This window comes from Bombus affinis, chromosome 10 (genome assembly GCF_024516045.1).
Source record: "Bombus affinis isolate iyBomAffi1 chromosome 10, iyBomAffi1.2, whole genome shotgun sequence".
NCBI classification, from domain to species: domain Eukaryota; kingdom Metazoa; phylum Arthropoda; class Insecta; order Hymenoptera; family Apidae; genus Bombus; species Bombus affinis.
In genome coordinates, this window is record NC_066353.1 from 497,277 (window position 1) to 523,893 (window position 26,617).

The window sequence follows — 26,617 nt, forward strand, 5'->3', positions numbered from 1 at the left end:
GATTTATCTCAGCCGGAATTGTCCTTCCAACATTTATATTACAAACACGATCATCGTAAACCTTGCTTATCGCATTCTGCTAAGTAGGAGATTCAGTTCAATTGCAGCATTCAACAAGAATGAAAGAACCTATACGTTGCACGTGTATCGGGTCGGAACGAAGAAAGGGGTTGGACGAAGAATTAGCGAGGAGAGGGTGGAAAAAGCAAGATTGGAAAGAAACAGAACGGGGCAAGAAGGGAGGAAAGATGGTCGCTTAACGGGAAGTTCCTGACAAAGGGGTCTCTTTGTTGCTAATCTTTCGGAACGTGCTCCCCTTCTACCTGTTTTGTTAAATCCTGGCGCTTTCTCTGGCGCGGCCGTGAACGTGTATTTACGATTTTATCGAGCTGGATGAACAGAGGAGCATCGCGTAATCCCGTAAGCAACGTAGTATTTCCATGGAACCAACGTAGTTTTTCCGTGGAACACCACGCGACCGGTAATTGCGCGTGGATGTTCACTCGCGCCGTTCAGCTCTTCCGGATTGAATACATAATTGAATATATAATTGAATAACTGCGATTCGTATTTTCTGTTCAAATAATGTATTTCAAATAATGTGATTCACGCTGCAAAGCAATCGATGAGATTTGTAAATAAGAAACGTATAAATTTAGGAATTTGGATATTTGGAAAATATGGCATCACGTATACTTTTAAATAATGATAAATATACTATATATGTATAAAAAATCATTCGAGTATCCAAACATTTATCCTAGTATACTTATAAAAGTTTTGCTAAAAATTATGAACTTTGAGGAACTGCCTGGAACATGGGCTCGTGAATTGTAGTACCTTCTTGTCGAAGAGTATACTTAAATGGTAAATATACGTGTTGCATATACTTTATGTATGTATAATGTATGTACTAATAATTGTATGTACAAAAATCAATTGAAATATACACACAAATACCGCGGTATATTTATAAAATTATTATGAAAAGTTATGACTTTTGAGGGATTTTATAAAAAATGGAATATAGTATTTATAATGAAATAGTGGGACTATTTTATGAAATTTGTATTTATTTCGCAAATATAAAAGAACAAATTTCCTTCAGAAGCATTAGAATTACCAATCCAAGCATAAGATGCACTAAGCAGATTATGTTTTTTTCCAAAGATTACTTTCAATCTTCTCAAGAAGAAGAAACCAGAAAGCTCCTCAATTTACGTTACTGGCAAGTATTGATCAAAAGTATCCAGACACTGCTTTATTATTGAAATCCTGTGTTTTAAATAATTTGTATAGTATTCTAGACTAATGAGCGCATGGATGGTTGGCCTATTTAATATTAACACGTCACTCACGGGTTTTTAGATCATTCAAATCTACAATTTGTGTGTGTGTGTGTATGTTAATTTTATAGAAAAAAGACACGTACTGCTTTCAATCATGAATTTGCTATTAACTTATATAAATATCACAGTGACGATTAATATGTATTATTACGAATCAATCATGTTACCTCCTCTTAATTTTTGTGTATCACGTATAATTCATCCAAACCTTTTCACACAAAATAAAAAAATGTAAAAAATTGCAATCCCAAAAAATAAACGGACAAGAAATCAACCATTGTTACAAGGCTCGTTAAACTGGAAATCGATTCGATACAGCGTGGAATGTTCAAATTTTCCTTTACTCTTTCGCTCTGTAAAAGAGAACAGTGATGAAACTGGCTAGACAACGGGTGTTACGTCTATAACTTTGTCGCCGTGTTTCCTGCGAAAGCGTCTACAAGCGGAATTTTTGATACTTAAAGGGCGTACGAAGGGCTTTATGCTAATGGAACGACGCGAACGTAACGTCCGGACGCGGGTGTAAATGCACGCTATCTTGTTGCCGACAAGACTGGCAAGAATAGGATGCTAACGCCATCAATGAGCGCGACAGAGACCAAGCAAGTCGAAAAAGGGTGATGATGGAACGAAAGGAGCGCGCTGGTGAAATGAAACGAATCGGTAACAGAGACGTTTACGATGGTGCATGGAAAAGCAAACCGCGTAGGAGGCTATTATACGAGCAGCCGAAAAGGGAACGGAAAAAGCGAAACGATTAAGAAGAAAATGAGGCGTCGCATCGTGGAAAACGCGGACGAAATGAGTCGAATGGCGAAAGAAGACGACGCGGAGGATGTCCACTGTTTACGAGAGAAAGAACATCGGAGCGAGAAAAATGGAACGACCACCGGCCGGGGAGAGAAGGATAAAGAAGCGACGAGAACGCGCGATAGAGAAAGACACAATGACGAACGCGTGGTGCGATGTTACAAAACTCGAAGAAATAAAGAAAGCGACGAAACCAGGTGAAGGCTCGAGCACGAAATACAGATTCAAAGGGAATTCGTGCGAACCGTCTAGAACTTCGATTGTTTGATTTGATTTTTCGAAGCGTGAATTCATGGTGGAATGATCTCGAAGGTAGACGCTTGGACTTGTAAGTAGATGTATCTTTTTTCGTGAATACTGCGTATGTTTTGAATCAAGTGGATTTTCCGTTATATCGTCCCTCTTCTGTTTGAATATTTTCTGTGGAACGAATATTTCGCTCAGAGCTAAGGAAATACGGAGAATAGGTTAAGGTTAAGGGAATGTATATGCAATCTTATTTCCAAGATATCTCACTTTGAAATATTCCCATCCGATGCAGCCTGAAGTAAAAAATTCTATGTTTGTGAATGATCATGGGACCAAATAATTGTTCGATATTCAGTTAAGATCCAATTTTTGTGTTTGATAAAATTCAAGCGACTCGGAGACAAGTTGAATGCTGCTCGCACGTGCAGAAACGGGAACCCTAGAAAGAGAAAGAGCTAGGGAAGTTTGAGTACGAGCGAGCGAGACGGGAAGTGGAGAGTGGTGGGGATGTGCGCGTCGTGTGGCAGGGGACGCGTGGCAACACGCTCGCCGCAGCATCCGCGTGAAGTCAGTCGGCTGTCGGATCTCGTGCCGTGCAGGTCGTCTGGAAAGTTTTTGTGGTTCATGTTCGGTCGCAAAAGAGCACGCTACGAACCGCGTGGTTATCAATCGAAGTTTCTCATGTGCTTTGTTCAGTGTTACTCAATGTTGTCACTCGTCACCGTTGCCTGAACGTTTCATCGGAGGTTTCAAGAAACGAAGAACGGTGGATTGGAATACTTGGATGAGCTGTGCAACGTGACAGACAGGAGTATCGTCGGATAAGAAGACTACCGGTGAGTCAGCATCTCAATTTCATATGCTGTCATTAAAGCGTGTAACTAATTTCGATATGAAATACGATATCGGCTGAGTCTTTTCGCGCCGGATAATCAAATTCTCGGTTCATTTTACCTCTCGTCATCGTGTCGTTTGTATGAAATCGAATGCAAGGACATTTTGATCGTGCTCTTCAAGGGAAGTGTACATTGCAGTAGGAAGGATAGGTTAACCGTGCCTAGTTTCGACTTTCGACTCGGTTGACGGACGAGCGAGTCACGAACGAGGGCATGAAGTCACGAGTTCTCCTCTGCCGGCTGAAAGAGGACCGAACGAGCGTAAAGCTGCGATCGAACGTAACATGTGTGTCACAGGCGTATATATACTACACTGGAACTTCGAGACAGGCAGACAGTAGACGATATGCAACTAAGTAGGTGGAGGTCTGACGAGAGTAGGATATGCACTGGCAACCATAAGTATTAGAACACTTAATCGTTATATTTATTGAAAAATCTTAACAGACTTCGCTTTATTCAATATTTTAGGGTATAAGACACATATGCCTCCGGTGAATTAACAGGTTTGTAATAAAATAATTATAAAACAAATAGAAAGCATTCAATTTACGTTAACATCGTAAAGTGTCTAAATTACGGCAGCAGTATGTTTAAAAGATCGCAATATTTGTTTTCTCTATTAAATACGAGCGAGATACGGATCTGTGCCACATTTGTTTACGTACTCCATATCAAACACTCGCCCCCATAGAGTCGATTCTAAGAACTAGTAACGATAACGTGTTAGTTATTTAAAAGGTTCAGCGTCGCGTTGTTTTCGCCTGACATTCCACTCAAACCACACGTACTCCGATGATGCACTCGTTTCACGTGCTCTGAAAGCATCCGTGCCTCGCTAATATGGAGATATTAAGAGTAGTAAAACCGTGTTCTTTGCACCTCGTATCTTGTTAAAATCCACATTGCAGACGTTTACCCATGTGACACGCGCGCGTTTTGAGTTCAAAGAAATATCCGATGCTTCGTCGAATCCATGGCGAAGTATGACTTAATAAACGCGACAGTGACAGCCGGCATTGCAATTGCGTTGTGTCACTGGTCGCGTCATACCAGATACGTCCCACGTATTTCAACGTTCGTCGTCACTGGCTCCCTCGCTGCACAGTAATATAACGCGCAGCGTTCAACAGGGACCGAAACACGCCGTTGCACTTTGTCTCCTCTGTGTGCATGCTTGCGCCGTGTTTTTATGCAGTTCCGGTGACGCGTCTTAAAATATGGAGTTGCAGCGCGTTACGGTAGGGCCGGATGATGTATTTTTGGAGTCGCCGGCTCGTTCGTCGTACGAAAACCTTCATGTAAACACGTTTTTACTTGGAATTTTTCGGAACGTATTTATCGTACGTAACCATGCCCCGTGAACACGCATAAATTCCTGGAGACTCCACGCCGTTTTAGACAAAACAGCCGACAGTTCAGATGTACGTATTCTTGTTAGTATTTTAAGAGAAGTAGGTCCAAATTTTGGTATTTCGACTTTTTAGTGTTTCAATTTTTCGATTACTAGAATCGTTCAAGTTTTTAAATGGTAGGTAATTAATAATAACTTAAACTGCGTGTGTTCTTGGTTAGCATTGTAGTGAAGAAAATTGAATCGCAACATTTAAGATTTGACTTTTTAGTATTTCAACTTTTCGGTTATAAAATTATTCGATTTTTATTTGAGTCAGTTCCAATTATTTTTATTGCTCGATTTTTTATTTGCTATTCATGTATTCCAGTTTCCAGTCGCTCGACTTTATCGTTGTTCGAGTTTATCCATTTATCAACGTTTCGATGCTTTCAATTACTTCGATTCGACGATCGCGCGATACGCCGAATTTTCTAATCTTTCGATCTCTTACTTCGTTTACCAATCAATTCCTCCGGTTCTCAGCCCCCTTCTTCGATTCTGTTCTTATTCAGCTCATCGAAGAACCTCCGAACTTCCCATCCACTTTTTCGAGTCCTCGAACGCCCCTCGAAACTTGTGAAATAGTTGGCGCGCGAAATTTATATCCATCCAGCTCGGTCGGTAATTAGATTCTTATATCACGAGAAGTTTTTGACCAGACGTCATCCTATTAAGTTCGTCGAAACGTTTCTCGTTCCTCGTGTCGTTGACACTCACGAATGATTGAAGAATCTACTACTTTTCTCTCCGTTTCCTTTCCTTCCTCGCTTTCTTCCTTCCTTCTCTTTTCTTTCCTTCCTTTTTCCTAGTCTCCAACTTTGACTGTACATGCATTGTTCGCTTTATTTTCACCTTCCTTATTTTTATAAGAACGATAACGTTTCGTGTTAGGTCTTTTTTCAAAATAGTTCCTAGTCACGGGACTTTCATGTTTCGTTATCCGGCATTTTTTGCCCCAGTTCGCTTTGATGTTGCATTACGATTGTTCCCTCGAGAAGTTAGAAACTCGCTACGCCAGAGAAAAGTGCGATTTCCGCGTGACGATTGTGAATGTTAGTCGCTTGAGTCGTTCACGTTTACGACACTTCTTAGCCCTGTTCACCCTCTTGAATGTTCCGAGCACGAACTTATTTTCTGTCGGTCATGTGTGATTTACTTCATTATCATTAGAGCTCGGACATTTATGGACATTTATATTTTCACGAATATAACGCAAGAAGTCAAACCAAGATTGGCATCCTGTGTATCCTTGGCCAGATTTGCCATAAATGTATAGAAATATGCAGTCTATCATTAAGAACGTAAACCATTTTGCATACAATGCACAATGGTTTTTTCTTCCTACGACCTTTTTTCTCTAAAAATAATTATTTTTAAACAGTTTGATCATTAACATTGAAACTATTCATGACGCAGTACTGAGAATGGTTCAATTTATGGCATTTGTTAAACCGAGTTACTGACATAATTTGTTTGAACATTAGATTCTATATGAAGCGTTAATTTTGATGCTTTCGCGGAACAAACTGATAATAAAAGAACGTTATTTTTGTAAGTAAAAGAAGCTGAAGAGTTTTTGGTTGGTAAATGTAACACGTATAGCTCAGTATACATACATATATATAGGAAAATCGAAGGTCTGCAGGTGGAGTTGTTTGGAGGAAACTGATACTTTGGGAAAAGTTGCGTTTTGGGGTAACGCGTTTAGCTAGTTTACGCGAGTCTACAGTGTAACTTGCACTGAAATCAAAGTTTTGCAACTGCAGAACCTGTGCAGCGATGGAAGATAATTCTAAAAGTCCTGGTAAAATGCAGTTGAACTATACTTCAAAGGATAGTGATAGAATATCGGATTTCTTTATCGTGAGATTGATTCGATGACCTCGATTCGAAGCTTCTTTGTAAAACTTTTAGATCTTCCTATCTTTGTCTCTTCCTTTGGTTCTCGAATTTTACTTCGTAACTTCCAAGCGTCGTTGTCTCGAGACGTTGCATTCTCAGATATTGTACTCAGCTCTGCCGAACTTTTTCTAAACGTTCCGAACTCTATTCTTCGAGATCTCTGTTCTTCGTTGTATAACATTTGGATTTCTTCATTTCTTCGATAACAAATTTTCAATTGCCATCATGATCGACCCGAATTTAAGATTTTATATTTCAGATCTACCATCTCATCCACGCGATATCTACCAAACTTCGTATCGATCGGCCACTGATAACGTATGGTGACACAGCCATGTTTTCTACCATTCTTCGATTCTTTAAATTTTTCTCGAAACGAAAATCAAACGATAAGCGTTGGGGGCACTTTGAAAAAAGCTTGGCGAAAAGACGAGTTGAACGAACGATCGAACAATCTCGTCCGAGTTAGAATCTTTGAAACGATAAAGATAAATCGCGCCAGGGGGCAAAGGGGACACGGTGGCCATTGGACGGTCCGTTTCCAGGGCATCTCGCGATGCTTGCATACGGTTACGTCACTGCTCGGAGAAATGTCGACCCACGCGGGTCTGCTATCGCTGTCGCTTTGCCTCGTTCATTGTATTTAAGCTGTGCGTCGGTTTTTACGGGGTCGAATTGCGCCATCGGACAGCGTCGTTGCTTCGCCAATTTATGACTCGTAAATTCCGTTAGATAGCGCTCGAAATCTTCGCGCACAGCAATCCATAACTATGGGGTTGGCAACCCCATTTTGTCAATAGGTGGTACTGACAAAATCCTCACTCCCTCAGTTTCCAACCCAATAGTTCGCCGACTACTTTTTACTTCCTCTTTGAGAGAGGAATGTTGAGGATTCTGTTAATGTCGTAGCTAGAAAGCGCGGAAGTCTATGCAAATTCGTACCTTTAAAAGAACGAAACTTAAACATAAACTTGCTTTATACGCTAAGTACCGTAACGACCACTATAGTTTGGATATTTGATATATTTCTGTATATCATTCGCATTCTGTGCATTTTTTCACCGTCAAGGCACTTTGCACGACTGCAACGTAAACTTTATATGTTTTAGCCGCAATAGATTGAAATGTATTAGGTTGTCCGAAAAGTTTCTTTGGTTTTATAAGGAAACGATAGACGCACAATGTATTTTGTTTTATATTAGTCTATCGAATTATGCACGAACATAATCGTTTTATCGACCAGTCACGGGGAGACGCAATCGCGAGGAAGCGCGTCAAAGGGAGTCGTAAATTCCCGTTACGACTAGAATAATCGACGCCACGAACAGATCGATCGCCTATTTCGATTAGGATAATAGAGGTGATTTTAATGAGTAGCACTTGAGTAACATTTCAAAGATATTATATATTTCCAACAACTTGTAGACATGATGATTACGCTTGTTGCGTATATATATATGTTAATTAATATATGTTGACTGAATTAAAGTAGTGAACCCACTGCAGAGCTGTCAACTGATCTGTAGTCGTAGATCCAGTCTATAGATGATGTCTGATCTATAGGCGGAGGTCGAGTTTAGAGATGTGGTGACTGTTCTGTAGTCCATAAACCAGTGAAGTCAGGTGACGATGTTGTCGTTAAGGAAAACTCTTATTCAGTGGAGATCGTCCCATCACTGATCGCTTGCGGGTGGAAACATGGGAAAATCCACGTTTTCCCAATTTTTACCTTAACAGTAATTCAAGAAGCCCCGTTTTATGGCCGTTCCTTAGGATTATTGCGACCCGCTTAATTATATGTGCACAGCTCATGGACGCCTCGATCGTAGAGAGTCACTGGACGTAACAATAATAATAGAAATATAATGAAATGGATCATACCTAATTCAGTAAAATAATATAAAACAGAAATTGCTGTTCATCTATTATCATCTTATGAAACGAAAGAAACTTTTCGGGCAACCTAATACTACGTCATAATATGAAAAATGTCCGCGTTATTGAAATTCTTTTTGTGCGTAAAATTTGTCTTATTTGAATCATTGTAAAAAATATAGTAGCGACGAGAAATGTACGGAAGAAACATTATGGGTGCTGGAATATTTCTTCGCTTTCCTGGAGAAGGATAAATTGGATAACGGTTGCGTTTGTTACGAGGTGTCCGATGTGAATCGTTATTGGTACTTTTGGTTGTATCGATGTTTGAAATTTGAATTAGATTCGCAAACTTCTGTTTCGTTTCGGTTTTTTCGAGGAATTTCCCTGAGGATTTGGGGAATAAGGTGGCATGAATTCAGAGATAGGATCGGTCTATCTATCATCCTTGCTTTTATCTTTGCCCCTATAACTTCGTCTTTCGCGACTATTGCTCCTTGGAGGGTATGTCCGTAGGAAGTGTAGTTGTCTGCTTTAGATTATTCCTAGCGTACGCGTTATGGGGATGCCTGCTATGGAGATAAACAAATGTGGCTTGACTTATGGCGGCAATATCTGAAAAAGTATAATACACAAATCTCCTCGGTGTATCTGCAAAACGATATATTTTTCAAAATTTTTACGATGGTGAAAATTTGTCAAGATAGAAAGATCTATCTCAAGATTAAACAGATTTGCATTCAGTGTTCAATCTATAATTTTCAACTTCATAGCTTCGGTCGCTCTAATTGCTCGGTGAGCTATTTTGATGAAAAACCGACGTTAACAATTTTACACAAAAAGAAAGAATTGGGAACTAGAATATCAAGCATTTAAACACAAAATATCTTATGTATCAAATCAAACGAGCAAAGGATAGCGATATAATGCGCTTGACATTTATAATTGCCAATTTTATACAGCGTACGTTAATCATTAAAAATAAATTATTTCGCCTCATAATATCTTACTACAGCCTAACAAGAAAATAAGATCTTTCCATTTGAAATTTTCCAGTTAAATTATATTTTATCAAAAGTAACCGAATTCATAAACTGCTAACTGTACGCCCACCGCTTACATCGAAATCATGTCAAATAGATTTAAGCAACCTCCAGAGTACGCCACGCGTTCATTATATCCCCGACCAATAGTCAACACAACGCCAAATCGTCGCCATATAACAATTACCCAACTCTCACCCTATTCACCCAGCTAAAGGCCAATTACCACAACTTCAATCCTCGCTGTATTCGCCATAACAGCGGCTTGCTACTTTTCCCGGGGAACGAAGATGTCGCTTAGCGTACGACAAACGGAACTTCGGCTCCTGTCGTACGATAAAAAGAGAAACAGGGTAACTTCCATCCTCCGTAAGTATTCCGGCTTTTCGCGAGCGGCTGCCACGTTTCTCATAATCGTAAACACAGCCACGTTGGAAAGCGAACTTCTCCCGTAGCATCAGTCCTGATAACGCGTTTAAGCTCGGCTTAATCCGGATTGTTATTTCTTTCGCCGGTTATTGCGGAAGTGAGCCACGCCAGAAGTTACTCTGTTCTACGCTTCGACGTAACTGGCAAATGCAGCCTGTAACGTTGGCTTCTGGTTTACCGTGCAGGTTTACGAAGACTCCGGTTGAAAATTGTAAAGGGTGCGTTTTTATTGTTCGCGTTACTTTGCTACGCCCGGGGGCAAAGTTTAACGACTTCGTTTAGTGAACATTGGACGGTACGTAAGGGTTGATAAGTTGTTGATCTTTGTTTCATAACTTGTATTAAAAGAAATGGCTGGTTGTTTTTGGAAGCAAGCGATGGAAAGAGCTATTGTTGGTATTAAGTACATTTTAGGATGATATATAGATTAGAGGGTTGGTTTTAGAAACGCTTATTTTTTAAATAGATGTGATAGAGTTTTATTCTTTGAAAGCTTTATATTGTTTCGTATGAGAATTGCGATATATCTTTTTTAATACTTAACGCTCCAAGTGTGCCTCTCAAGCACCACCGATGTGCGGCGCTCTACTCCAAGTGTATCACACATTACTCAATTATAATTAATATAAATATTGTAATCAAAATTATATTACTTCTGAGATGAATAAAGATTGTTTTGAATGACTTTAATATTATTATCATTACGTCATTGCAGCATTTAAAATCTGACACTTAAAAACTTGCAAGTCAAAGTATGACGAGAATAAGTTGGTCGATATTCACAATTAAAAGTTGGAGCGTTAAGGGTTAATTAATTTTCATAAGAATCATTCGTCTTAAGACGAGTATCCACGATTTTTTTCTTCCTCTTAACTACATCTGCCTTGAATCATTTATACGAACATTAAGATGCTGGCCCTCAATGAATCACTCTGTACAATATCCAAATTATTTACTTTCTCACTCCGTAGGCAAGTAACGTAACTTTTAAAACTGTGGCCACTAATTTCTGTAGTATCCTATATAAATCTTAAAATACTTTTGCTGAATCACCCTGTACAATATTCAAATTAACAATTCAAATCGATATAACTAACGTTTACTGTAACAACACTCACTTTTGTACCATTTTGTACTTACACATATTTCATTGTACAAATACCTCTTGTAGTCACTGTACACTGTACGTTTCAACTGCAAGCAGAATAGACGTCTCTATTTCGATCATTCATTTTTTGGCCACTCTGTATCCATATACATACATTCCACTATCACCATCTATCTTTCCGCAAAAATACTCCACGAGATTGCTACCATCGTTTCATCTACGATACTACCACGCATACTACAGTTTCATACAACATACCGACAGTTGGCAGAATTCCGGATTATCAGGGAGATGTTTAACCTTGAACGATATGCTAGCGCCGGAATTACGCGAACCACCATCTCCAGATAATGTAGAAGATCGCAACGTCGACGCATCTTCTCCATTGTGGTCCACGCAATTCGAAGAAGCAAGTCTTCGCGTTACGACGATTCTCGCGCTTTTAGATAAGGCGGAGCGCTCTTGCAGCTCTGAGAAACGTTTGTGCGCTGTTCTATAATATAACCTCTGGCGAAATTCTTACCACTTCCCATTCAGAATTAATAGGATACTCGTGCAAAATCTCGCAGATTTCACGTTTTGTTTCCAGCTATCTCGGATATTAGAAGCGTTTGAAAGTTGCAAATCGCGCGTTAAAGAATTCACGATACGAACGTCTGAACAACTATTTTACGTTTCGAGATTTTCGAATATCTTCGCCAGTTTGATCGTGCAGTTCGTTAAAATTTGTCAGAATTTTGTCTTTTCAACTACGTTGGATCTTAAGGGTCATTGAGAATTCGAAATCGTGTGCCAGAGGGAATGAAATACAGAAATGTGGAAATTTCTCGATATTTTCAGATTTTCAATTTACTTATAAATTTTGTTAATTTATTTAAAATTCTGTTGAATTTATCACGCGTGCAACTTCGATATTCACGATTCCAGAGATCGATTCGTTCGAATAAACACACGATTTTCGCGTTGTTTACGAGCAGCGTGAAAATTTAATTTCGCCATGTGTTGTTTAAAAAAACAGAGCCGTAAGTTATTTTTACAGCATAACTGGCCAATTATATACGTTCTTCGGCTGCGTGGTTCTAAAAACGACGTTTATTAATTCAATGAAATGGTAACATGAATTGCGATGGAAATTGTTGCCAGTTACGTGAATAGGACACGAAACTGTAACGAACCTTACGAACGCAATTGAAGCGAATGATATATCAGAACATTAATTCACCACGTTTGATCAACGATATTTCTCCTCTTTACTCTTCAGAATGTATTATTCTTTCGCTGTAACCTTCTCAAGTCGATTTCTTAAGCGTTTAATAATTAGAACTTCTGTTAAAGCAAAAATGATGTGTGTATGTACGAACAGGGTGAACGGTTTCAATCTACGAATGCAAATTAGTCATACACTATGCGTTGTATAAGAAAAGTAATTTAGATAAGAAGCGAATGTAAGTTAAGCAGTTTCTTATAGATCGGCGCGTAATGGTCATACGAAGGTAACATACGTCTTCCTAAATAGAATTGTATATTTTTAAATGTAAAATGTAATTACCATTCAGCTCTACGATGCAGCTCGTTATTCTTTATAAAATTGTATTAACCTATTTATATCGAAAAACCATTAGTTTGGCAGATATTTTAACTTCAATCTGACGAGCTTAGCGAATGAAGCACAATAAAAGGCGCGAAGCGGTATTCTTCTCTTTACATTGTCTTTGTTTTGACAAATTAATGTTAAAACCCAAACTGATTTTCGGTAGAAATAAGTTAATACTTTTTTATAGAGAATGCCCAATTGTATCGATTAATGTTACAAAATATATACAGTGCCACTTAAGGAACTCAAAGTCACTTTGACATCTCTGGAAATGTAAGATATAAAAGAACATAATTGCATCCATCCGACGAGTCCCTTGAAATATAACGTAATTCGTTTAAAATCTTTTTCGATAAAAGAAAAGATCGGTAACGAATTATTTTAGATGGTACTTCTTGTTGGACCATCCTGTATAAGAATATCACATTCTTCGGCATCAGAAGTTACAAAATAATAAAGCCGAGACAGTCAATTTGCGAGGGCATCGCCAATTAAACGGTCGTCGAATTATCGAGGCAAAGCGGCGTCCTAACGCGTAACAGGCCAACACCGAATTAATTAACAACGTCGTGAAAATTCATTTGCGTGGAATTGCCCGATCGTAACGAGGCAGCCTTCATTCCGCTCTAATGATACTCGCGATCGAACCAACTTTCAAACCCCTTTCGCCCCCTCCGTTTTCTCTTTCATCGGGCGTCGTTAAGGGCCGCGCTGGTTCCGTTGAAACGAATTTCAAGACCGCGACAGAGAGAACGTTCCACGTGCCCACTAGACTCGATTCGTAACGCCATCATGGACGATTGTTTGCCAGCACGGCGAAACCCCTTCGTTCGAGAGATCGTCTGAAAATTACCATCGACCGAGACACCGGTCGTTCAACATGGTTCAGACCGTTTTCTTTTATGTTAAAGCCCGACGATACGGGCGGAAACGAGCCACTGAACTCTGCCACTTTGCTTCCCTTATCCTGTTCAAGAACTTGCTTACCCCCGTCATTTTATTCCTCTCGCTTCCTATGCTACTTTACGCACTTCTAATTTTCCTCCGCTACATTTACATTCTTATTGCACTGCTGTTACATTTTCCCTAGTTTAATTTTCATTTCTTGCTCGCTACATTTTGATTATTCTCATGTTAAGTACCTGGTTAATCGATCTTCTTTATTCGACTGGATGCTTCTCTGTATATTACTCAAAATAATTAGAGCGTCGTTTTATGTTTCACTTTCATCCTTACAGCTATTTCTTGCACCTGTACATTCTTTTTTAAAGACAATTCATACTTGTACATTATTCAGCATGTTAATTATTTGCACGTATGTGTAATGCGTTCATATTTTCACGAGCACAGCTGGAGAAATTTCTTTCACTCCCTAAGTATTGTAATTTTGGCTACTTTTATCGATATTTTATCGATACTGACATTCGTACATATTATGTACATTCTCTGTGCATTTCTTTTAAACATTTAGATTGTCTGTAAATCCATAAATATTTAGGTTCGTATACGATACGTCAATCTATCAAGCCTATGGGGCTATTTTGCTTCTGTTTGCGTAGTCAATGCGATTAAACCATTCAATAACTATCGTAGCCCACATAACGATATGGCCACATGATAATAGCCCACAGGGTAGTATCTATCTCGTAATTGTTATAAACAATGCATATTAAACTGTATCTGGCATTTTGTACATTCCTTCCCTTTCCTCTTCATGACTTAACATTATCCATTTTTCCTTTTCTATAATATCGTCCCTTCCCTCCACCTTTTCTCTTTCATTCCGTTTCACAACCTTAACTATCCTCTCTTCCACCCTCTTCTACCCTCTGGCACTATCTTTTTCTCTTTTTCTCTTTTTCCGCGGTACAATCACAATCAGTCCATTTCCCCTCTTCATCTCGCACCGCTACGTTTCTCTGCTCTCCATCTTTCTCTCTCTCATCGCATATCACTTTTCTCCACCCTCGAGTCCCCTTTTTCACCCTGTTCGGATGCAGCCTGAACACTCGAGAGTCTGCCAAGTCCTCGTTCGTCCAACAGGCAATCGTCGAGGCCACGTTCTCGCCCGCGTGTCGTCCTTGATTCCCCTCATTGCTCCTTGCTTCCCTTTAACCAAGGTGCCCGTGAATTTTGTCGAGCCTCGAGTGCGAAATAAAGGCACTCTCGTTAAAACGAACCTCCTTGTAGGAATTCAAATAGACCGTCCTTCGTTCCGGTGCCTCCTAGTTTCGTTTCTTCGGTTTCATTTAGCGCTTGTTCTCCACCTTTTCAAGCCGTAGCCTGCTGCTTCTCCTTTGAGCTGCTCTCTGTATTAGAACGTCTGTATCAGAATGAGAGAGTTTAATTTCCGTTTTCGTGTCGTCTTTCAGTCAAACGCTACTAAGATTTTTGGCTCCTCTCTAATAAAAGTGAAAACGCTTTGTAACGTTGATCTATCTTGTTACTGTCTTCTCGTTAGTAAAAAATGTTCATCGTTATTTTATTCTATTGCGAGGGTAATTAAGGTGAGAAGGTCACGCTTAGAGTGATTTATAGGGAAGACATTGAGTTGCCAGTTTCTTGCGCGCCAAGCTATAAGTAAAAGCGCGCCCAGTAGGAGATCGTTTTCGCCTCGACTTATCAACGTTCACACACCAGTTTCACCGCGAACATTAACCGAAATCAAGATCGCAGTCGACCTTGAAAGATCAAGTACGATAAGCCATGTTGAAATTTAGATGTACTTCTAAGAACATTATTTCACATTTAAATATCATAAAACCATTCGTAGTAGTTACTATTGGTTATGTTTTAGGTGAAAAAGCACACAGATCAAAGTAATGAAATTTCTATTAATTTCTTATTATTTGTAATAAGTAAATTATAATTATCACGAAATGACGAATTGCGAGAAGGAATAATTTTTGGTCATTCTCTTTGAGTCGAGAAAGAATTTCAAGACTATTAAGTGACTAATTAATTATTAGACTAATTAACTATTTTCTTCGTTTGAAATATTTCCAACTGGTTCCTCCTATCGCAAAGGATCATCCTCGGAGCTCTTTGTTCTTTCGCCATTGTGAGCGTTGACCGTGCAATTACACGTGTTTCTAACGAACATCGAGAGACGATCGAGATTACTTAATTTCCAAAATTGCTTGGCTGCTTCGCACGAACAAACACAATGCAATGAATGAAAATGAAAACCTTTTAGTACGTCGACGAGAGACGTTCGTTCTACTGAAATTACCCTTCTCATTAGTAACCCTACAAAACCCTTAGTAACCCTTTTCTTAGACTATACTATACTTATCATGGCATTTTATATTAATTGATTTTTATTAATTAACTAATTGCAAGTTTATTAAATTTTATTTCGCTTAGTAGTATTTTAAACTCTATATATATACAAGAAATGCGCTTCATTAGAATATTTGCCTCTAACAGCGCCTTTTGTACAGCCACTGTATGTATTTTTTCATAAAATTAACACGTTTCGATTTCATTATACATACGTAGCAATTAAGAACTAAAAAAACAGAGAATTTTCATTTTATTTAAACAACGAAATTTGGTCGTTTTCAGGAATAAAATACTCGTAATTTTTTCCGGCACACGATTAATTTACCTTCAAATTTAAGTCGCTTTTTACTGGAATTTCCTCTGCTACACCTATTATTTGCGAATAATACCGGACGGACGTCGTTTGCTCAGATTGGTCCAGCCAGCAAACAATATTTCCTCGGCGTCGTTGGGACGAGTTCGCAAAAACGGTGTAGAGCCAGATGTCGTAACTGGATCTCGGGGCTTGCTACTCGAAAACGCTTAAATTTCAACTGTAACCCTTGTATTTCGTTCGAGCTGGATTTCGATATATATCTAGCCGATAAAATGAGAAAACGCGATGCCTGGGAGAATTTAACCCGACGATTCCTAATGTGTTCTATGAAATATTACGAATCCGGGTTCTCGTATTTTTCTCAGAAACTAAATGAGAAGGTAAACTGGGTCGAGTAATAAATCCATTTTTCGACGGTGTATGCTTACCCTGGAATATTACAAAAATCTTACTTATTCTGACTTACAGTAAACGAACATAGGGGGAGATTGCTGAATTGTCGAATAAATCTCAAAAGTAAATTTCTCGTAAAAGAAATGTATGTGTAATCTTCAAAATTCCAGATTAATTTCAATGAAGGGAATTGCACGGATAAAATCTTCTTTTCTCAGGTGTATGAAAAATTAAAGAAAGCTTGTTGAATTTCCGGAGGGAAAAGTTATTTTTTAATTTGTGATATTTGAGAATATTAAGATATATTCAATGAAACTAGTGCTATCTAACTTTCGTATTATTCGGTAGATCATCGATCAATTTAATGGGAAAAAGAAATTTTGCAGAGATAAAGTACATATGTAATTTGGTAAACTTGTAGAAGATAATTGTAGAAACTGATAAGTCTAACTGATAAAATGAATAAGATTTTATGTCATAGTTATATGATATTAGATAAAAAGATGAAACTCAAGATATAGATATATCTATAATTCTGCTAGAAATTTTTATCAAGCAGATCTTCTAATTATCTATGTTTTATATTTTGTATTTTTTGGAATTTTTTATGGCCACTCGGTAAAATAAAAAATGTAACACGATTGGCGATGACAGAATCGTGATACTTCCACCGCATTTGCCGACCATTCTTTCTAAACGATCACTGTGGACACCCTTTTGAGGCTCTCTTGGACACGATATAATACTATACTCAGCTACCACAATGCAGTGATCGCACTTAAAGCCACTCCTGGGACCGAGTACGCGAGTGCACACAGTTCAGCACATAGTTCACGTGATCTTGAAACTTGTACTTTTTGATGTTTCGATTATGCCTTTATCTTTCGTAGAATTATTTTCCACGTTACACGTCGTGTTAAATAAATTTGAATTGAGAGCAGAGATTTTTCTGCAAAGCTCGAATTATTAATGTGTATAAATAATGAAGTAAATTACTGAGTAAACAGCGAAGCAGAGGAAGACGACTTTGATCGATACTTGGTGTTTGGAGCATTTCGTACTTCCGCAACTGGTACAGCATTCTATTTCCATAATTTATTCCGTAGAGTCTATTTCTCCCTTGCAGAAATTCCGCAAAATATTTTTAACGCGGCAGAACTTCGATATATTTTTGTTTTGATATCGTTTTCAGCTTTTTGTGCATAAGCTATTACAAATTAGATATTCTTTTAGGATATTATTAAATATTAGATTGAGTAATATTAAATATTGAAATTTTCAAAATCCTTAAAATATACATTGGTCTGCAAAGGTTTCCCCTTAATCCCTTCATATTCAAAGTAAATTAATTAAATATATTTATAAGATAAATGGATTTATCGCTGAAATTTTTGTGCATTATTTTCTCTTCTATAAAATCATTGGGAAAAATGTGTTCTTAGTATCTATTACGAATGAATGTAATTTTTACTATACGAACAAGTTTCTCACAGCCTAAAAAATTCAGTCCTAGCAGGGTATTTTTAAACACTTATTGCACAATTTTTTCAATAAATACATTTATAGCGATGGCATATTTCTATTTACTTATGTGCAAAATTGAAAGATGTATATAATATACAAATGTATTATACAAAATAGAAATAAAATAAAAATAATCTCTAGTATGTAGAAGGAATTTCCATTTAACTTTTATTTTTTTAAATGTGCATATAAAAATATAAATTTGCATTAGAACTCGCACAATCTGATAATTAGTATCTATTAATCTTTTTTCTTTTACAAAACATGCTTCTATACTTAGAAGAATTAATCAAAACTGCTCTAATTCCATTTTCCGAATAAAAAGGTATAAAATCTGTGGCGTGTATAATCGAATAAAATTCTGCTAATTAATTCACGGTCGATAAGTTTTCGACAGTCCACTAGTTAGTTTGTAGAAAACCTCGAATATCAGGGTGCATTAAAATATTTTCAATTTTTCGTCAGAAGTAGCAACGGTTCGTTAAATATTTTTCAAATTTAACGAAATTTTTTATGTGGAAATATCTCCGTGCTGAAAGCTTATCATAGACATACACAGACCTTTTTATACCTATTTCCAGGATTCAGATATATATATTGAAATTACGCATTATATATATATATATAATATATATAATTGAATGCGTAATTTCAATCAATGATTGTTAATTACACGCTGACGTGTAATATTTACTTCGGGAAACCATTAATTTGTGGCTTCCTTATTAATATTCATGGATTTTCAGAGTGTTAAAGTATTTATCCGTGATGACTGGATAATATACAGCGTCATATTATTTGGAATAGTCGAACGTCATCGAGGATGTATGTAATTTCGACTTAATAGCAGATAAATTGTATCTATGAATGCGAAATCGTGTAAACGTACAAATGTTTTATTATTTATTTTATACGTGGATATATATTTCAAAAGTTGCATTTTTAACAACTGTATCTAATCTAATGTAATATCATGTGCGTTAAATGTTTTTAAAAATTATCTTCGTTCTATGGTAAACGGTATCCTTTATTATATTTTTATTTAAAATTGTTTCATTTTTATTCCTATATAATTTATTTTAAATACTTTTTCTAACGACTCTGCAATATTCAATCTAACATATCTTCACGTTTTAACTTAAATGAATTTATTTTCAATTTTTTATTTTTATGTATTAGAACGTTATATTCTTAAAAGATTGCCTTCGTCAAAAGTGTATATGAAAAATATTTTCGTATGATATATTTATTCAGAATTCTTCTATTTTTGTCGAATTTCGTGTGACATATTTTATTTAAACAATTTTATCTCTTGAGTACGAAATAGCGTTTCGTGTTCCATGTTACGTAACCTATCTTGTACATGCAGGATACTAAACGACATTTCCTCGCAAAATGCCCGAGTACCATACCCTGACATCTTGTAAATTACTGTCCACGGATGAGCACCTTCAGTACGTACAATTAGTATAAAGTTATAATACTTATTCGAGTATCACGTAGTTTCTTCTTAACGAAGTAACAACTTCATTGTTATCCAGCGAGCCGTATAGCAGATAGGTCGTCGTTTTATACCGAAACTCAGGTAAGATGGGTAGCTAAAATATTACGCAACGCGAATCCACTATTTAAATTATAATTTCAATGTAAAATCATCTTTTCGTAATTTTATCATTCTCATGCACACTACCTGTTACGATCATAACTATTTGGATCGTATGAATAACCGCTGGTCACTTCGTAGATAGTTTAATAATTTAAAACATACGAAACGAAGTTCATGATTGCCTGAATTGTGACTTATTTTTGCCCAAATATTACCAGCACTAATGAAATATTCTATCGGAATTGTATTCCTCAGTTCCAAAGAAAATATCGTGTTAGGAAGGATATGACAAGTCATGCTATAGATCATTTTTCACAGTATCTATTCCACCGCACATCTTGTGAAAGTCTTGCTTCTGACTAGTAGTATGAATTATCCATTTGAGTAGTCGATGAACCACATAAATAAACTAGAGTCGCTACAGTCGAAGATACTGAGAACAATAGTCAAACGCCCCATGATACGTCAGAAACGAGGATATACACAAAGACTTAAAACTAACGTTGAAAGAAGAAATCAGGTATGCAGAAAAATACAAGGAAAGAACGACAACACATCCAAACCAGCTAGCTGCTGAAGCGAGCAAAACTCTCATAGAAAGAAGACTAAAAAGAAAACATCCCACTGACCTCGCTAAAGAAATAAAATATTCAAACTCGAAGATGGTATCCCGCTGGGGGTAGCCATCCCCATGTTATTTAGCAGTTAAGTTAGAAAAATTTTACCAAACGTCCAACTGGACAAATTGTAAAGTACAGATTAAATAATAATAATAAAAAAAAAATGTGAGTAATCGAAGAACGTAACGCACATAATACATCGTTTTTGTCACTTGCCTCGCAATTTCTTCAAGAATAATCTCCCGAATTTCCATGCATTTCGCCCGCCCCATCTTTCACGACTCTATGATAAACTCCGGGAAGATAAAGAAAAATTCCAAACTGTCGCTTAAACTTTCCGGATTTCGGTTTGTTTCGCGGAAAAGTCAATTATCGGTTGGCAGACGGAAGCGTGTAGCCATCTAGACGAACGGACTCTCGATTCGATTTCGGTTTTTCATCTTGCCCCTGTTCGCTTTCTGTTCCGCATTTAAAGCAGGAAATTAAGCGCCTCCCCCTTCTCATTCTCTTTCTCTCATCGTCTCTTTCGGTTGAAGCCACCTTCTGCTCGCGAAGTTCCGCGCCGGTTCGACGAATAGACTGTTGCTCGAAAACGTAATTCAACGGGGCTTTGTGCCGTAAAATGCCCGCCGTCGACGGCTCTCCGACGGTTAATATGGCGGCTGCATTGTTTCACGAAACACGCTATCGGGCTAGTAATACGCTCTCGTTTCGTGCTTTCGCCTGGGTTTTGACTTCTAGCTCTCTCTTTCTCCGTTTTCGAGAGAGAAAGACAGAGAGGGAGAGAGAGATATCTTTCGTTCCGCTGCGTGTTCCTGATTAATGCAAACGGAACTTCTAGCATGCTCATAAACGTGAAACACGTGGTTTTAGTTTGATCACGATGGTTTTCAGTTACGACATTGTGGTTAGAGTGTTTATCGTGCTGGAAAGGATTGCCGGCTTTAAGTGAATGGGGATTTCAGTGGTAGCGTTCAACGACGAACCTCCTATTCGAAGGTGTTTGTTTAACCTTAATCCCTATCATCCTTTAACCGAAGGTGTTTCTACAATTGTCAAGTTCAATGTTTATAAAGAGAAATTAATGTTAGATATGTACATTGATTCTAATTTTTTCTCCAACTACGAATATGATGTACGTTCATTGAAATTCCTGTTCGAAATATGTTTAAATATGTATAGCATAGAAGCAGGATGAAGATGATTAAAGGGTTTAAAATATATTCTTAAGAAAAATTCCAAAAATTCTTCTAGTAATCTGACGTGAGCTAAACGTTGTTCATTAAACGTGCCAATCTTTCCTATCCTAAAAATGATTAAAACGTGTAAAATATATTCCTAGAAAAGATCAAATAAAAATTCTTCTAGTAATTTGACGTGAACTGGACGTTGTTCATTGAACGTTCCAATATTTTCTGTCCTAAGCACAAGCTCAAGAAGCTCGTTCCTCAATATTATATCATAACTTGTTCATCATCATCATTATATTGCCATTTAATTGATATAAAAATAAATACCAGAAAAAATATCATCCGTAGTTGTCCAATATAATGAATAAATTTCAATCATCGCAATTATTTTAATTCTTTTTTATTTTATGTAATAATAATAATAATTCCTATTTAATACTTACCTTTATCTTAGTATCTCAATCTCAGTCTCTCAGTTTCGCAAAAATGCAGTCAGAATGTCATAAACCATCCTGTAGATCAGGAAATCACAGGATCAAACGTAGTTTCCGGATCCGCCCTCTGTAATGAACACAAAGGGACTACCCGTTCCATCGTCCATCGTTCTATCTCTCATTCGTTGCTCCGGCCACTCTGGATGCATAATCAGACTGGGAAATGCGTGTCAGAACACGGAACGCTCATTAAGTTTTCTCATTAAAATTTGGCCTAGAGCTGCGAGGCCAATATCTGATGATAGACTAGTCTGGAAGGAAGCGGCTTCCGCGAACAGAAAAGGGATTTTCGGAGGCTTGATTAAGAATCCCATTCCCTGTCTGTCCGAAATTAAACCTTACCGACCGTATGAATCGGAATTATAGATAACGTTCGCATAATCAAAATACTGCCGGTTAAGGGAACGTTTTATCGCTCAAACACGAGAAATCCTTGTTTGTTCCTGCGAATGCAAACGGATAATTAATTCTCGTGGAAAGTTTACGCTTTTAAGAATTAAAATTTTACCACCAATTTACACAGTAAATTTTCTCCCGGATTATATTTCTGAAAAATTTCGTACGAAATAATTACGTTTGAAATAATACAAGCTTCTAATCGTCGTATTTTCAAGAATTAATTCCATATAGGGAAAAATTGCTAGTACTTTCTTTTCTTTTTACATTTTACATTTTTTCTTATACTATATTTATAAAGTTTGGTATAAAATATAGTCAAACTCAGACTTGTTTAAGCCTATGGTCTGAGATTCGAACGAGCTATCAAATGTACAGGTTTTAAAATAAAACTTTCTGTAGATTCTAAATAGTCAGAGGAAAATAGCGATTATCATGCATTCTCTGGTCTGATAAGAATTTTTAGCAAAACGTAATCTGTTAGTGCCAAAAATCCGCGAACCATTTGTTATCGCAATTATTAGTAAATAATAATTTCAATTCCAATATTATGAACGCAAATTACATCGGACACTGTTTCTATCAGAAATTAAATAAATTATTAGGGACACGCATCCAAAATTTTCATTGTCTTAACAAATTGTGGAACATTTTGAGAACATTTGAGATTACACAGCTACATTACAAGAAACGGAGTACAGCGAGATTCGAAGCAGGGTGGTTGCGAATACAATTGCATAGGGTAGGTATGAATTCCTCCGGGTGTTTCGCTGGCGTCAAATTTACATCAAAGAGCAACCAGGCCAATTTAAACAACGGCCAGCGTACAATGGAATTGAAAATTCACGAGCGTGCGAAACGCAGCTGCAAGCTCGGTTGCTCGTCGGGAATATCGGCTGTGCGAGTTTGTCGATATTTCAAGAAGCTGTGATTTTGAAAAAAAAACCCTGCAAATAATTATTTCGCACATAAATAATTGTCACAATAATTTTGCCAAGATTTATGATATGTAATTTTTTTCATTAAAGGACGCATTAATCACAAATTATACGATTATGCCAAGAATGTTCCGTAAAACTTCAGGAATGCATAGCAACATTCACTCTTCGTTAATTATCTAAAAACAGTATTTTCAATATTTCGAGAGGATTATTTCATTGAAACGCGAGAATTCTGATTTCTTTTCCGCTAAAGAACGCATAAATCGGAAATTATATTATTATACCAAATATACTTCCTAAAATCCAAGGAACGTACAGCAATCGCCATTCCTTTCCGATTATCCAGAGAAAGAATTATTTTAGTATCTCGCGAATTTTGAGAACTGTAATTTCTCAGCCATTTAAAACCGCGTTAATCACATATTATATGATTAAAGGTATTAAAACCGGTCGTAAAAATTGGAACGCGTTATCTGTATCCTCCAAACCGAAACCTCCGAACAAGGATCTACGGTACCCGCGTTAATCGCCTGATCTACGACTCGAAGGGTGGAATCACGAGGGTTGTTCTCCCATTCCACGTTAATTGTTCTCAATTCCAAAAGGAGAGCGAACGCCAGAAATAAGTAGAATCTAGTACAGTGAAAATAACACGTCTACAGAAGGACATGGATGAAGCGAACTGAAGAAGGGATTACGAACAATGGTAAAACAGAAATTGCCAACGAATTCGTCTGGAATATCAGCGGAAACGTTGGTTGTTAGGACGCGAAGCAGCAGTTCGCAACTAAAACTACATCCTTCCAGCAGCTAGTGGAACTTTCGCTAAGAAATCTCGAGATTTCGTTGGCATCACCTCTCCTTCTCTTTCTACGGCGAGACGTATCTGCTTCTTCGCAACTTAATGTTTAAAAGGTTGGCTGGCTGCTAGGGGACGGTGCTAGTCGAGCGACCTTGTAAGTCCGGAAGTTTGATTTCAAATATTAAGACCTTAATATCACTCGCGTGCATTCGATGGCTGCTCCAGGCTTACTTGATTAAGATTATCGAAGCTGAAATCCATTAGCCCGATCAGGGCGAAAGTGAGGAGTATTACCGTGTTCCTCTGGAAGCACTAGGTTGCGTTTAGGAAAATTCTACGGAAAATCTTCTGTTTTTCGTTTGATGTTTGACAGCTGCGAGAGGGAGAGAAGTTTCAGTCAGATCCTTCCGATGATGAACATTCCTCTTAGAGAGGGAATTAGTTAATTCTAAATTATATTATTTATTATAGATTATTAGACTACATATTTATAGTTCTTCGAGCTTCAATCTTGTTTCTACTAGTAAATTTTGTTCAAAAATTCAAAGAACCACAAATATTGGGTATATAGAAACCATACATATTCGAACTAAGTTTTGAACTGAATTGCTTTTAACGCGTCAATTAAAAGGAATATTTTAATATAACGTAGGTAAATGGAAGAACGGAAATGGAATCTGTGAAAAATTCAAAGACACAAGCCTTTAAAAGTAAGCGATAGGTTCACGAAGCGCAATATTTCGTTGAAAAACGACACAATGTTGAACGAAGGAAACATCGTAGCTATTTGCAACTTAAGAAGCTTTTTCTTAAAGTCTGTTACATGTGCTTCAGACCGTATTTGACACTTCCACTCAATTATTTCTGTTTCTGCAAAATTAAACACACCACGAAACATGGCTGGGCCACTGTTACCAATTATCTGGTCCTTTATCCTAGTTCCTTATCCAGGACGCAATATCTAAATGGTTGAAGCTCGAGTCTCGGTGTACACTGGGGTTCGATTAAAATCAAGCTAACCGTAATCCATTAGCGTGATCATTGAACATTCCGCTATTCGTCGGAGAAGCACAAAGACAGAGACTGGATGTACGCGTGGATGTATAGGTCGGGATACACGTAGCACGTGTCTTCCCCTCAAAATTCCACGAGTTTTCCTCGTACGCTCGCCTAGAAGAGTCCTTGAAATTGCACGAGAGCAAAGGGGAGGCGTTCCACTCGCAACTCGTCGAGGAATTCGATCCTCGAAATCGCAACACACGCTTTTCATCCCATGCGCGAGCCGACATTCGTTCAAACGCTCTTCTTCTTCCCTTTTCCGAGATAAGAGGCAGAAAGACATTCTGGTTTCTGGAATCGAGAGATCGATTGTTAAAGAATGGGTTCTTTTGTTTACACGTGTTCTTTTTTCGGGAGAAATCGATGGGCTTCGTTTTATCTTCCGTTATTTTTCTCATATCTTCAGGTCGTAAAGTAGATTAGATGGTTTTGTGTTTTTTGATTTGGGGGAGGGGGGGTTGTTTTGTATGGAAAATTTTGTTTAAATGTTTAAAAGTGAGATGTGAAATTTTATTTAGTGTTCGTTTCACTTGGAAATCTTGGGTTGCTTCTTGTGAAGATTTTTCTCAAACGTTTAAAGATTAGGTTTAAAGGTACGTTTGGATGTGGAAGAGTTAGGTGAGAAGTTATGTTCGAATGTTAAAAAATTGTGAATGAAGTAATCTTCGGAATTTTTGCAAGTCTCTTCGATTATTTTCTCTGACGAATTTTCTTTAAACGTTAAATGTTAATTGTCTTTGGAATCCTTTTTAAAATCCTTTAAATTGTCACCCAGTAACTCGCGTAAAGAATTTCTGTTTGAATACCAGAATGTTGGATGTAAAGTTGTAATCAGTTTTTATATCTCCTCAGTGGGGAAAATTAAATTGACCGAAAGTTATATAGTTAAAAAATGTTTTCTCCCGCTTTACATGGATTTCTAAATATTCTGCCCTTGCTTGGTTTCTCTCATATGGTAAGCTTTCATGTTTTCGCCTGTTTTCTACCTCTGGCTCTTTGCAGATTTCTGTAGCTTCAGAAAAGGCTCCATAAGGGAGCGTAATAACATGACTATAAAAGACAATGTCCCGCGTTATTCGCAAAAGTTCCCTGTAGGAAAAGAACAGCTGCTATTACACGTTAATAGAGCGACTATGTCTTAAGAATTACGCACGTATAAAATTGTAGAAAATGTAGAAGTCTTTAAAAAAAAATACGTTAAGTATAACGAATAATGAGTAATAAATAATAAAATATCAACAGAAAAAGTATTGTCTAAAAATATAGGAAATGAATAGTAACGCAAGAAGTAATCAAACTTCATGTAGAAATACAGTCCTTAATAGGTCCTCTCTCGCTAG

The 26,617-nt window shown here is 37.4% G+C and overlaps 1 protein-coding gene across 5 annotated transcripts in view; it reads left to right on the forward strand.

Annotated features, from left to right (window-relative positions):
- LOC126921207 (prolyl 4-hydroxylase subunit alpha-1) overlaps positions 1-26,617 on the forward strand; it is a 369,220-nt gene that overhangs the window by 144,318 nt on the left and 198,285 nt on the right. For 2 of the 5 annotated variants that reach the window (XM_050732548.1, XM_050732550.1), the window contains exon 1: positions 2,957-3,244. The exons of 1 other annotated variant lie outside the window; for it this stretch is intronic. The gene's annotated coding sequence lies outside the window, so the exon portion shown is untranslated. Of the gene's footprint in view, positions 1-2,956; positions 3,245-26,617 lie in introns of those variants that run through there. 2 more of the 5 variants (XM_050732547.1, XM_050732549.1) reach the window with 1 other exon arrangement.